Source organism: Aquarana catesbeiana, linkage group LG03 (assembly GCF_042186555.1).
Source record: "Aquarana catesbeiana isolate 2022-GZ linkage group LG03, ASM4218655v1, whole genome shotgun sequence".
NCBI classification, from domain to species: domain Eukaryota; kingdom Metazoa; phylum Chordata; class Amphibia; order Anura; family Ranidae; genus Aquarana; species Aquarana catesbeiana.
Genome location: NC_133326.1, coordinates 80,908,123 through 80,922,057, shown reverse-complemented (window position 1 = coordinate 80,922,057; position 13,935 = coordinate 80,908,123). Strand labels below are relative to the sequence as shown.

Here is a 13,935-nt window from a genome sequence, read left to right as displayed (position 1 = left end):
AGTGGATTGACTGCATCTTCTGAATTCATGGCCTTTGCCTCCTGTCAGAAACCATGAATCAGACTGAGACAGAAGTACAGTTAAATTGCACTTGTTTAATAATAATAAAAAAAAGGTAAACAGAGTAAACGTAGTCAAAACATAGCCAGAGTTCAGGAAGCAGGACGGATAGTCAGACAAGCCAAAACGTCAGGGAGCCAGAGCGGAGCGTAGTAGAACAGCAAGCAGGATCTGGAGCCAGAAGGAATGTCAGCCAAGTGAGTCTTTAACAGGAACACAGGAGACAGGGTTGTCAACTGCCAGTAAATTTACTGACAGTTAGTAAAATTCAGTGATTTTTTTACAACTGCCAGTTAATAACAGGGGCTGATCATTTCATGCTGTGTTGACTTTTTAAGTGTTAATCAAGGAAATTACTTTGTTATAGGTATTGTCAGTGTTTCCATACCATGTTTATACTGTTCAAATATTCATTGTGTTAGTTTTCAGTAGGAGTTCTGTAATTTCTCAGGTTGCCAGTAAAAAATGTGCCAGGAGAGCGTCTCTAGAGATGTGACCAAGGCGAAGGCAGAGATCGACTGGACTGGACGACTTAAGTAGGCAGGACTGACGAGCAGGATATCACCAACAGGTGAGTCACTGTGGAGAGATAAGAGCTGGCAATTAGCCAACAGCTAAGCAGCCAGCTTTGAGAAGGAAGGGCTGAGCTCATTTTCCTAGAAGTCTGCAATAAGACACAAGTCAGATTTCAGGCATCCACTACAACAAAAATGTTATTTTTGGTGAGATACTCCCAATAGGAAATCACGTCTGAAGGGATGCAGGCTCAGCAGCTTTCCTCATTAGTACCCTGCAGGTGCACAGCTGATTGATAATTATGTAACCACTCCCATTAGATTCACTTTCCCGCATGGACACAAACACACAGGGATTTCTTCAGAATAACAAAAGGTAGGAATCTGTAACAAAGTTTGTTAAAATCCTTGCAATGTACATAGATCACCCAGGGGGGAATGCTTTTTTTTTTACAATAATTGCATTTCAAAAGGTATTTTATTTGTTATGTAATCCATAGATAAAAAGGTAACTAAACTAAAACGTGCACTTAGAAAAGAAGGGGTAAATCAAGGATTAAAAAAGATGTTAAATTAAAAAAAAAAAGGTTGTTAAAATGCTATTATTTAAACTCAAATTTAAACTCTCCTCCTCTGGCCGGTTGGCTTTAAAAAATTAGGTATTTATCGGTGGATATTTTAGAAAACACTTATGCCCGTACACACGGTCGGATTTTCTGACGGAAAATGTGTGATAGGACCTTGTTGTCGGAAATTCCGACCGTGTGTAGGCTCCATCACACATTTTCCATCGGATTTTCCGACACACAAAGTTTGAGAGCAGGATATAAAATTTTCCGACAACAAAATCCGTTGTCGGAAATTCCGATCGCGTGTACACAAATCCGACGGACAAAGTGCCACGCATGCTCAGAATAAATAAAGAGATGAAAGCTATTGGCCACTGCCCCGTTTATAGTCCCCACATACGTGTTTTACGTCACCGCGTTTAGAACGATCGGATTTTCCGACAACTTTGTGTGACCGTGTGTATGCAAGACAAGTTTGAGCCAACATCCATGGGAAAAAATCCTAGGATTTCGTTGTCGGAATGTCCGAACAAAGTCCGACCGTGTGTACGGGGCAATACAGTGGGGCACAGCATTTATTATAAGGGCCCTTTCAGACATGCTGTCTGATCAGGTCTGCCTGTCCGTTTTTCAGATGGACCTGATTGGACACTCAATGCACCTCTATGGAGCGACGGATGTCAGCTGTGAAATGTCCACTGACATCTGGCACTATCCAATCTGCCAAATCCAGACAGATAGAAACCCTATTTTCCATCCGTCTGGCAGATCAGATTGGATGGAATCGGATGAAAATGGACAGGTGGATCCGTTTTCATCTGATCTCCCATAGAGAACAGCGGGGATCTGACAGGTCCATCACTGCACAGTGAGCAGAGATAGACCTGTCATCCGCCTGCTCAGTGGAGGTCAACGGATTGATCCCCTGCTGAGCAAGCAGAGTCCGTCAAAATAAACAGCCCGTGTGAAAGGGGCCTAACAGAGGGATGGTAGCAATAACAATAAGTGGGTTAACAACTTAAAGTATGGAGCTTGTCTTTCCTGATCTCTTCCTTTGCAAAACACTATTCCCCTGGCTGTCAAGCTAATGCTGTACCTATGGTACTTTCTTTGTAATTACTGAACAACTATACAAATTAGGAGCAGGAGCATTGCTAGGATTGCAAAACCTGAGGCACCTTCATTAAACAAAATAAAATATAAATGAAACTATTCCCTTGCATATAATTATGTGCACAATGAAAATACCCAGAGATCTAAAGCTTTGTCTGAGCCTAACCCAAAGGAAAACTTCCCTACATCCCCCAGTACAGGTCCCCCCAAATCCCCTGAATACAGATTCCCCCCAAATCCTTCAAGAACAGTTCCCCCCTTTAATACAGACTTTTCTCCCCTGCCCCTCCCCAGTCTCTCTCTCTCCCTCTCTCCCCCTCTCTCTCCTTCACTCTCTCTCTCTCTCTCTCTCTCTCTCTCTCTCTCTCCTTCTCTCTCTCTCTCTCTCTCTCTCTCTCTCTCTCCTTCTCTCTCTCTCTCTCTCTCTCTCTCTCTCTCTCTCTCTCTCCTTCTCTCTCTCTCTCTCTCTCTCTCTCTCTCTCTCTCTCTCCTTCTCTCTCCTTCTCTCTCCTTCTCTCTCTCTCTCTCTCTCTCTCTCTCTCTCTCTCTCTCCTTCTCTCTCTCTCTCTCTCTCTCTCTCTCTCTCTCTCTCTCCCTCTCTCCCCCTCTCTCTCCCTCCAGATCCCCCCTTCCTCCTGTACAGAACTCTCCCACATTCAGTGAGTGGACGTTTTCCCTTTGGTTGTGTCATATGACACTGTGCATTACGGCTTAAGAGGAGCCTTCCTCGGCTCTGTACTGTTCCTGTGGTCTGACAGGGTGATGAACCAGAGCTGCAGTGCAAGTGCAACTGCATCTCTAAAGCTAAAAAAAAAGAGAGAAATAAAAAGTCAGACGATTGCAGTGTTGGGTATAGGGCACCCCGCAAGAGATGCAAGGCACGTGCCCTGGGTGCCCATCGTTAGCAATGCCAACGATTAGGCGTCTCTGGCTTTTCTAAACTTCATACTAGCTGAGTAGTGAAGATCAGAATGAAATACTAGTTACTGTCAGATCAGTCTCTCAAACATTTTAAAGCCAACGACTGCCAGGCAACTAAAATTTTCAGAAACAAGTCAGTATTGGCGACCTCCATGTCCCTCTTAGTGCAGATTTCTTTTAAATACACATTATCAAACCTGTTTTTCAAAAGATGGATAAACTGTATAAGCCTTAAAGTTGAACCTCACCCAAAAGGGGAAGTTCCACTCTTCCTCCCCCTCCCCCGTCCTCTGCCATCTCAACAGGTACCCACACCCACTTCCTCTTGGATTGCCCAGGTGATCCAAGCGGAAGTTCTCCCTTCCTCCTCGCCCGAAACCTTCTGGGTTACATCACAGGTCACAGAAGGCTGCAAGACCATTCAAAAAGGGCAGCGCGGTTCACGTATGCGCAGTGGGCAGTCAGGTGTGAAGGTAGAAAAGTCACAGCTGGCTGCCAGCAGTTAAGTTAGTTGCCGGTAGCAGAACTGGTCCAAGTGAAGATCATGGGACAAGTGAGTGTCTGTTTATTAAAAGTCAGCAGCTACAGCTTTTATAGCTACTAAATTTAAATTTTTGCACAACTGACTGAAGCTCCTCTTTAGTGGAGGTAAAGGACAAATAGCTGTCAACTGTGAAATGTATTTGTGTTGTGTTGTACGCAGGTCGATTGTATTTGCTTCACTGAATACTATCATACAGAGGGCTGAGATTTAAAAGAATAATAACCATGCATAAATTAGGTGTTTGCAACACTTAGAAAATAAACAATAAAAAAGAATTTAAGAATCAATACATTTTTCCCCATGTCATAGTCATCAGACTACATTCTTTGTGATTCTTCTCCAAGCTTGAATCTATCCCATTGTCTGCATAGGAGCTGAGCAAGGCTGCTTGTCAGTCAATGTACCATATAATATGATTACACAGTTCTATATAAATCTTCTGTAATTCAACTATTATACTTCTTGCTATACATGATGTCATATTCATGTATGAATCATTTATTCATAAACATCTGTCCACCGTTTTCATCATGAGTTCATATTCCTTTTAAGTTTCTGATTCAGTGACATGGAACTTCCACAGCGGGGTGCTGCTGCCCTTCCAATGTCTTTTATATTGTGATAATTATTACATACTTTAACTTGTTTATTCTTTATTTGTAAGTTCCAATACAACTGCAAACAATGATAAATATTAATTCCGCTGGACATTTTTACTAAAACTCAGAAGAAAAACCCTTGTAACCAGCTTAATGTGTGCTCTAGCTTTCTAAATAAGGTGTCCCAAATTTGCTTTGAGGTTAGAGCAGAGTTATATTCTATAGAGGCAATAAACAACTCACAAGGATAATAATGGTAGTGGCAGTGTGGATATTTTTTATTTTAAAAAAATTTATAGGAGTAGACATTATGCAGTGAAAAGTTTGTAACATGTATTGCTATACAGTAAGCAATTTAGTGCTAATATGTAATTGCTGGTTTACCTATATATATTAAAATAATTTCCTATACTAGAAATTGAGTATTTAAAGTGTATGTATAGTCAATACTTTTTTTTGTAGTATTGGATAGACTATGAAAGGGTTAAAACCCCTGCTAGACATTCCCTTCACTTCCTTTCCTAGTGGTGTACAAACAGAAAGGGAAATCTCCCAAGTGGGGGGCTCACACAGCAAAGACAGAAGGTGCCATTCCTTCTCTACTCTATCCGAAAAAAAAAAAAATGTTGTCTACTTTTAAATCCAATTTTAAGATTTCAGTTTATCAAACTCAGATCAGTTAACCACTTTACGACTGCCCCATAGCAGATTTACTGCTACAGGGCAGCTGCTTTGTGCAGAATCACATATATATATATATATATATATATATATATATATGTAAAACTGCACTACCAGGTTTTGGGCGTGAGCGTGCGCCGCCAGAAACTAGCTTCGGCTGTGATTTTACACAGCGGGAGCTGATCAGCAGGTCCCGAGGACCCGATGATCGTTCGGTGCTTTGACAGAATGACAGTCTGCCTATGTTCACAAGTCAGACTTTCATTCTGTGAGTGCAGAAGACCTTGTAATGATAGCAGTGACATCATCACAGGCGGCCTGCAGCAAACTACAGGAGGGGGTGGAGGGAAGACCATTAACCATGCGCAAGGAGAGAGAGCAGCAGTCACCAGTCTTTATTACAGTAAGCTTCTGGACAGAGACAAAGATTCACACTAAATTACTGCACAGAACTGGAAGAAACACACAAAACACACCAAGATTCAAGAAGGAATACACAAGCCACTTGCTTTAAAGAGGAATGTCTATTATTTACTATGCTTTAAAGTAGAACTATTTTGGATAGAGTAAGGGAAGGTTATAACACCTGTCAGAATTTTTATCACCATCTGTGTCCCTCACTTACACATTTACCCTCACTTCCTGTCCCATAGCCAAACAGGAAGTAAGTGGAAATCCCAGCAAAATAAGGGGATCCATTGGCACGCCCCAGGTCACCAGAACTAGTGTCCCTATTGGAAGATTTCCCCTCTATTACTTTTTTTGAGGCAACCCAAAATTTGGGATTTTTTAAAAATACTTTCACTCACTTCAATGATAAGGGTAAACAGGACAAATAGAGAGAGTGAATCTCCCTAATGGGGGCACGGACAGCAATAAAAATCCGACAGATGTTCTAATCCATCTCCACTCTAAAACTAAAAAAAAACTTTTGCCTTGAGTTATACTTTAACCATACTATCGCCCACCTTTAGTCCTTTACTATTTGTTAATGAGATCATGAATCACAGTGGAGGGAAAAAAGTGTTGTGCAGCAAGGGTTAGAACCGTTGCACTTTGACATTGGACTGAAATAATATTGTGCCTAAGCAGTACCCTCTTGTTTTCTGGAGTTCCTCCTGAAAAATAGCAGCGCACCTCCTAGTACAGTAAAACCTTGGTTTGAGAGTAACTTGGTTTGAGAGCGTTTTGCAAGACAAGCAAAATTTTTAAATAAATTTTGACTTGATATACAGGTAGAGTCATGTCACAACTGAGTAAAAAAGAGAAGAGAGGCGCCTCTAAGTGTAGCAATATGGTTACATTTAATGAAGGTGCAACATTTAGCAACTCACATGGTTAATGATTAAAAGAGGCACATCTAAGTATGCAGGCCTCCGGGGTAAAGCTGTCCACATAGACCGTCCTCCACACCGCCATCGACGTCATCTCTTCCATGCTGCGTTCCACGAGCGGTTCAAGCCTCTCTTTCAGATTGCTCTACTGCAGGGTAGTTTTCCCGGTCACGATTGCAGACTGACGGCGGTGCGGGGGATGGTCTATGTGGACAGCTGTACCCCGGATGCCTGCATACTTGGATGTGCCTCTTATAATCATCAGCCATGTGAGATTCTAAATGTTGTACCTATATTAAATGTAACCAAATTGCTACACTTAGAGGCGCCTCTCTTTTCTTTTATACTCTGTAGCTCCTGCTGGATTTTGCTTCTAATCCCCTTGTGGAGGCGGTCATTTGTGGAAGGACATTTTATGGTTACACAACCTATCACATTGCTATAATACTTTTTTATATGGACTATAAACCGAAGGACTTATGAATAAATGGTTGTGGAACGAATCATTTGAGTTTCCATTATTTCTTATTGGAAAATTTGCTTTGATATTAGAGTGCTTTGGATTACAAGCATGTTTCTAATTATGCTCGCAATCCAAGGTTTTACTGTATGTGAGTGTGCTAAGGGTGTAAGAGGCCTAAGGATAAAAAGCTGCATTGCTACTACATGATTATCTTTTCATAGACAACATGGGCCAGTAAGAATGTTATTACTACTTGCCCTGGGAAATTTAATTATATTTTCACCCATTTTAATATTAAAGCTCAAGTTTTGCTAAAAAAGGGAGAAAAAAAATCTCTACAGTTTTAGTCACATCACTTATCTGCAATGAAGTGAATCCTACATTGTGCAAGCAACTTGATCCTGGAGAAACCCTCACTGCAGAGATGCCTGTCCTCTTCCTGTCTCTGAACTTCTGATGCTGCATTGGTTAACAGCTTCTGGGCTTCAGGCAAAACAGCAGTACAAATGATCTGACAGGGACATGCCCCCTCCTCCCTCATTGAGCAAAGTCTTTCAACGATTGCCTGTAACACAATGGGGGTTATTTACTAAAGGAAAATCCACTTTGCACTGAAAGTGCACTTGGAAGTAAAGTCACTGTAGATCCAAGGGGGATATGCAAGGAAAATAAAAAACAGCATTTTAGCTTGCACATGATTGGATGATAAGATCAGCAGAGCTTCCCCTCATTTCAGATCTACCCCTCAGATTTAGAGCGACTGCACTTCCAAGTGCACTTTCAGTGCAAAGTGGATTTGCCTTTCGTAAATAACCCCCAATGTGTGAAAGAGGGAGAATCTGATTAGTCTTATGCCTAGTACACATGGGCTGAATGTTGGGAGACATCGGCCAGTTCAATAAAAACCATCCAACATGTCACAATGCCCCTTACATCACAATGCTTCTTAAGCCCCGTTGAATGCCGAATTCCGGGCAACATGCGCTGATTAAGAAAAAAGCCGGCCAACATTAGGCTCGTGTATATTTCAGCCAGTCCAACAGAAGCTGGCCCTTTTTGCCTGACTTCTGTCGTATGAGCATGCTTGAAAACCAGCAGCTGACTGGCTCCCGATCAGCGCTGTCAGCTAATGGCAGAGAGCACTGATCGAAGTGTTCTGGCTGGGGGGGAGATTGCTGTACTAACGTCAGACATTATAGTGTGTACCAGGCTTTAGGATATACTCCTCCATTCACAGATCATTTTATAAGCAGTGTAATAAATGAAAGAACTTTTCTCAATGAGGAAGGAGAGGCCATGTCCCTGTCAGATCATTTGTACTGCTGCTCCACCTGAAGACCAAAGGAAATAAATATTTACAATTACTATGACTGAAGAACATCTGACCTGGAGAGAAAATAGCCTTGTAACATTTAATTTTGTCAGCATACTCACAGCAAGAATGTACAGTATCCCACAAAAGTGAGTACACCTCTCACATTTTTGTAAATATTTTATTATATCTTTTCATGTGACAACCCTAAAGAAATGACACTTTGCTGCAATGTAAAGTAGTGAGTGTACAGCTTGTATAACAGTGTACATTTGCTGTCCCCTCAAAATAACTCAACACACAGCCATTAATGTCTAAACCGCTAGCAACAAAAGTGAGTACACGCCTAAGTGAAAATGTCCAAATCGGGCCCAATTAGCCATTTTACCTCCCCGTTGTCATGTGACTCGTTAGTGTTATAAGGTCTGAGGTGTGAATGGGGAGCAGGTGTTTTAAATTTGGTGTTATCACTCTCACTCTCTCATACTGGTCACTGGAAGTTCAACATGGCACCTCATGGCAAAGAACTCTCTGAGGATCTGAAAAAAAAGAATTGTTGCTCTACATAAAGATGGCCTAGGCTATAAGAAGATTGCCAAGACCCTGAAACTGAGCTGTAGCATGGTGGCCAAGACCATACAGCGGTTTAACAGGACAGGTTCCACTCAGAACAAGCCTCTCCATTGTCAACCAAAGAAGTTGAGTGCATGTGCTCAGCATCGTATCCAGAGGTTGTCTTTGGGAAATAGACATATGAGTGCTGCCAGCATTGCTGCAGAGGTTGGGTGGGGGTCAGACTGTCAGTGCTCAGACGATACGCCGCACACTGCATCAAATTGGTCTGCATGGCTGTCATTCCAGAAGGAAGCCTCTTCTAAAGATGCACAAGAAAGCCCGCAAACAGTTTGCTGAAGACAAGCAGACTAAGGACATGGATTACTGGAACCATGTCCTGTGGTCTGATGAGACCAAGATACAGTGGGCACGGAAAGTATTCAGACTACCTTAAATTTTTCACTCTTTGTTATATTGCAGCCATTTGCTAAAATCATTTAAGTTCTTTTTTTTCCCTCATTAATGTACACCCAGCACCCCATATTGACAGAAAAACACAGAATTGTTGACATTTTTGCAGATTTATTAAAAAAGAAAAACTGAAATATCACATGGTCCTAAGTATTCAGACCCTTTGCTGTGACACTCATATATTTAACTCAGGTGCTGTCCATTTCTTCAAATCATTCTTGAGATGGTTCTACACCTTCATTTGAGTTCAGCTGTGTTTGATTAGGAAAGCCTCACACTTGTCTATATAAGAACTTACAGCTCACAGTGCATGTCAGAGCAAATGAGAATCATGAGGTCAAAGGAACTGCCTGAAGAGCTCAGAGACAGAATTGTGGCAAGGCACAGATCTGGCCAAGCTTATAAAAAAATTCTGCTGCACTTAAGGTTCCTAAGAGCACAGTGGCCTCCATAATCCTTAAATGGAAGACGTTTGGGACGACCAGAACCCTTCCTAGAGCTGGCCGTCCGACCAAACTGAGCTATCGGGGGAGAAGAGCCTTGGTGAGAGAGGTAAAGAAGAACCCAAAGTTTACTGTGGCTGAGCTCCAGAGATGCAGTCGGGAGATGGGAGAAAGTTGTAGAAAGTCAACCATCGCTGCAGCACTCCATCAGTCAGGGCTTTATGGCAGAGTGGCCCGATGGAAGCCTCCCCTTAATGCAAGACACATGAAAGCCCGCATGGAGTTTGCTAAAAAACACCTGAAGGACTCCAAGATGGTGAGAAATAAGATTCTCTGGTCTGATGAGACCAAGATAGAACTTTTTGGCCTTAATTCTAGGCGGTATGTGTGGAGAAAACCAGGCACTGCTCATCACCTGTCCAATACAGTCCCAACAGTGAAGCATGGTGGTGGCAGCATCATGCTGTGGGGGTATTTTTCAGCTGCAGGGACAGGACGACTGGTTGCAATCGAGGGAAAGATGAATGTGGCCAAGCACAGGGATATCCTGGACGAAAACCTTCTCCAGAGTGCTCAGGACCTCAGACTGGGCCGAAGGTTTACCTTCCAACAAGACAATGACCCTAAGCACACAGCTAAAATAACGAAGCAGTGGCTTCACAACAACTCCGTGACTGTTCTTGAATGGCCCAGCCAGAGCCCTGACTTAAACCCAATTGAGCATCTCTGGAGAGACCTAAAAATGGCTGTCCACCAACGTTTACCATCCAACCTTGACAGAACTGGATAGGATCTGCAAGGAGAAATGGCAGAGGATCCCCAAATCCAGGTGTGAAAAACTTGTTGCATCTTTCCCAAAAAGACTCATGGCTGTATTAGATCAAAAGGATGTTTCTACTAAATACTAAGCAAAGGGTCTGAATACTTAGGACTATGTGATATTTCAGTTTTTCTTTTTTTAATAAATCTGCAAAAATGTCAACATTTCTGTGTTTTCCTGTCAATATGGGGTGTTGTGTGTACATTAATGAGGAAAAAAAATGAACTTAAATGATTTTAGCAAATGGCTGCAATATAACAAAAATTTAAGGGGGTCTGAATACTTTCCGTCCCCACTGTAAATTTATTTGGTTCAGATGGTGTCAAGCGTGTGTGGCGGCAACCAGGTCAGGAGTACAAAGACAAGTATGTCTTGCCTACTGTCAAGCATGGTGGTGGGAGTGTCATGGTCTAGGGCTGCATGAGTGCTGCTGCGCTGGGGAGCTACAGTTCATTGCAGGATCTATGAATGCCAACATGCACTGTGACATACTGAAACAGGGCATGAGCCCCTCCCTTCGAAGACTGGGCCACAGGGCACTATTCCGATATGATAACGACCCCAAACACACCTCCAAGACAACCACTGCCTTGCTAAAGAAGCTGAGGTTAAAGGTGATGGACTGGCCAAGCATGTCTCAAGACCAAAACCCTATTGAGCATCTGTGCAGCATCCTCAACTGGAAGGTGGAGGAGCGCAAGGTCTCTAACATCCACCAGCTCCGTGATGTCATCATGGAGGAGTGGAAGAGGACTCCAGTGGCAACCTGTGAAGCTCTGGTGAACTCCATGTCCAAGAGGGTTAAGGCAGTGCTGGAAAAGAATGGTTGCCACACAAAATATTGACACTTTGGGCCCAATTTGGACATTTTGACTTAGGGGTGTACTCACTTTTGTCAGTTAAAGCGACGCAGTGCCGAATCGCAAAAAGTGCTCTGGTCTTTGGCCAGCCAAATGGTCCGGGGCTTAAGTGGTTAATTTAAAATAATAATTTTAAATTAATTTACATTTTTTTTTTTTAATTTAAATATAGAATCAAGGTTGATCGCCTATAAGATGGATATTTTCCATTCTTTTTTATATTATATATATATAATACAGTAATATGAAACATTGACACAGCTAATTGACAGGTAGCCTCAGTTGATTTTTGATATGGTTTTTCAATGTCAGAGCTGAAATCCATGTTTAACCAACACATCGGGAGAGGAGTTGAAGTACACTGATTGCTAATCCATAAAACAAAACATTATGGTCAAATAAAAAGTAGACCCTACTAGAAAATGACATAGCACGTGGCATGTTCTTTGTGACCCCCTCCAGCTGGTCCGTGACCCACAGCAAGGTGGGGTCAAAGGGCGCCTTTTCTTTTTTTGTACTTCGGTTCACTGTGAGCTGCACAGCAGCTGTGATCTGCCCATCAAAAAAGACAGTCCACCTCACTGCACAGCTCTTTCCATTAATTAGAAAAGAACGTGAAAATAAGACTTTTTTTTTTTCTTTTCCTATTTTCTGCAGGAAGGTGAATTCTATATTTTGCAAGCTGCTATCAGCAACGCCACCTTCTCTGGGCACTGACTCAAATGATGAAAAGTTTGTTTAATGGTATAGTTGTATGAATTCTAAACACATACTTTATTTTGCCACAAGTTCTAACATCTCCTGGAAACTGCTAAAGCTCATAATATTGCCCAGTAAATTACATTTTTTTTTGTAGGTGGGTGGATGAGCTGTCGAGGTCAATGCTATGGTTGATCATCAGTTATTTTTTATGGCAGCATTTAGATTCCTTCTTGGTTATGACGGCACATCTCATATAGTAATAGATTTATAGTTAAATCTATGGAGCAGCCATCACATGTTAAAAGAGTCTGAAGTATATTTCTTTCCATCGTGCCATACACCCCTCCAATTCTCCAGGAATAAAGAATCTTATTTTATGACACCATGCACAATACAGCTGCAGATCCAGGCCACAAATTAAAGTGACAATTTAAGTCTATACACCGAAAGCATATCAAATCAACCCAATCACAATATGTCTTTATATATTCTTCTTATGTGCCCTTGGAACATTAGAACTCACAAATTAAAAAATTGATATGTTCCATAATCATCATTATACAAATAATGTTTATTTTTTGAATGCACTGCAACCTAGGAGGCAAAAAAAATGACAATCTCATATACAGTATATATATAGATATATATCTATACCCAATACTTTCAAAAATATTTGGGCACCTGCCTTTACACACACAAGAACTTTAATGGCATCCCAGTCTTAGTCCGTAGGGTTCAACATTGAGTTGGCCCACCCGTTGCAGCTCTAACAGCTTCAACTCTTCTGGGAAGGCTGTCCACAAGGTTTACTGTAGAAGTGTGTCTATGGGAATGTTTGACCATTCTCCCAGAAGAGCATTTGTGAGGTCAGGCACTGATGTTGGACGAGAAGGCCTGGCTCGCAGCCTCCGCTCTACGTCATCCCAAAGGTGTTCTATCAGGTTGAGGTCAGGACTCTGTGCAGGCCAGTCAAGTTCCTCCACCCCAAACTCGCCCGTCCATGTCTTTATGGACCTTGCTTTATGGACCAGGCCTGTAGGTTGAGCCAAATGCTCCAAGTGCGTAGCCATGCCTCCATTCTCGTCTGGTACCTCCTATCCTTCGGGTGACGTCACTTCCATTGTGCGTTCCACGCTGGTCAGCGTGGCTTCCTTGGGCTCCTCCTGGCTTCCGAGTCAGCCATCTCCCTGCCCAGCAGCCGGAACAGATGACAGCAATCTTGCAGGATGGTTTTAGGAGGATCCACATCCACAGATACTGACACCAGATGAGCATTTGTACTATTTATTTTTTGTGAGTGTTTTTAATCTTTTTCTATTAAAACCTTTAACTGGAATACTACACTTAGCTGGCGCTTCCTTTCCTTTCTGCTTCCTTCCTCTCAGTCTATATGGTGGTAGACTTCTGTAAAGGGAATAAACAGTTTTTTCTAAGCTTTTGCTATGGTCTGTTTTGCTGATAGTAAGACATACGTGGCTAATTTAAATTGAGATCTTGTGAGGCTAGGGGGGCTATAAGTGTATTAGGGATGAACCAAGGATCTATAGAAAAGGGACAATTCAATAAGGATTTTAAGAGTTTAAGAAATTTTCCCCAAAACCTAGAGAGCATAGGGCATGCCCACTATGTGTGAAGAACATACCCTGGAACAGAACAACCACGGAAACAGATGCTGGGGTAGGATGAGTGGAGGTGTGCTAAGTAAGATGGGACTATATATCATCTCGAAGTAGTCTTAAAGGCTGATTTGAGTGTGAGAATATTAATGGAACAGGAGGCTATTATATTCCAAATTTGCAGCCAAACTTCCTTGGCCCTAGTACAGTTAAGATCTTCTTCCCACTTGAAATGTAGGATGGCTAATAGGGCTTTTGATATTGTTCAACTGCGACTAGACAATAGAGATAAGTCTAGAAGTAAAAGGTTGAAAAAAGTTGAAAAGTCAGGTCTTTGTTGGTAAGCAATGTAGTTAA

At 42.0% G+C, this 13,935-nt stretch overlaps 1 protein-coding gene across 4 annotated transcripts in view; it reads left to right on the top strand.

Annotated features, from left to right (window-relative positions):
- WDR72 (WD repeat domain 72) overlaps nt 1-13,935 on the top strand; it is a 501,920-nt gene that overhangs the window by 33,078 nt on the left and 454,907 nt on the right. The window lies entirely within an intron of this gene.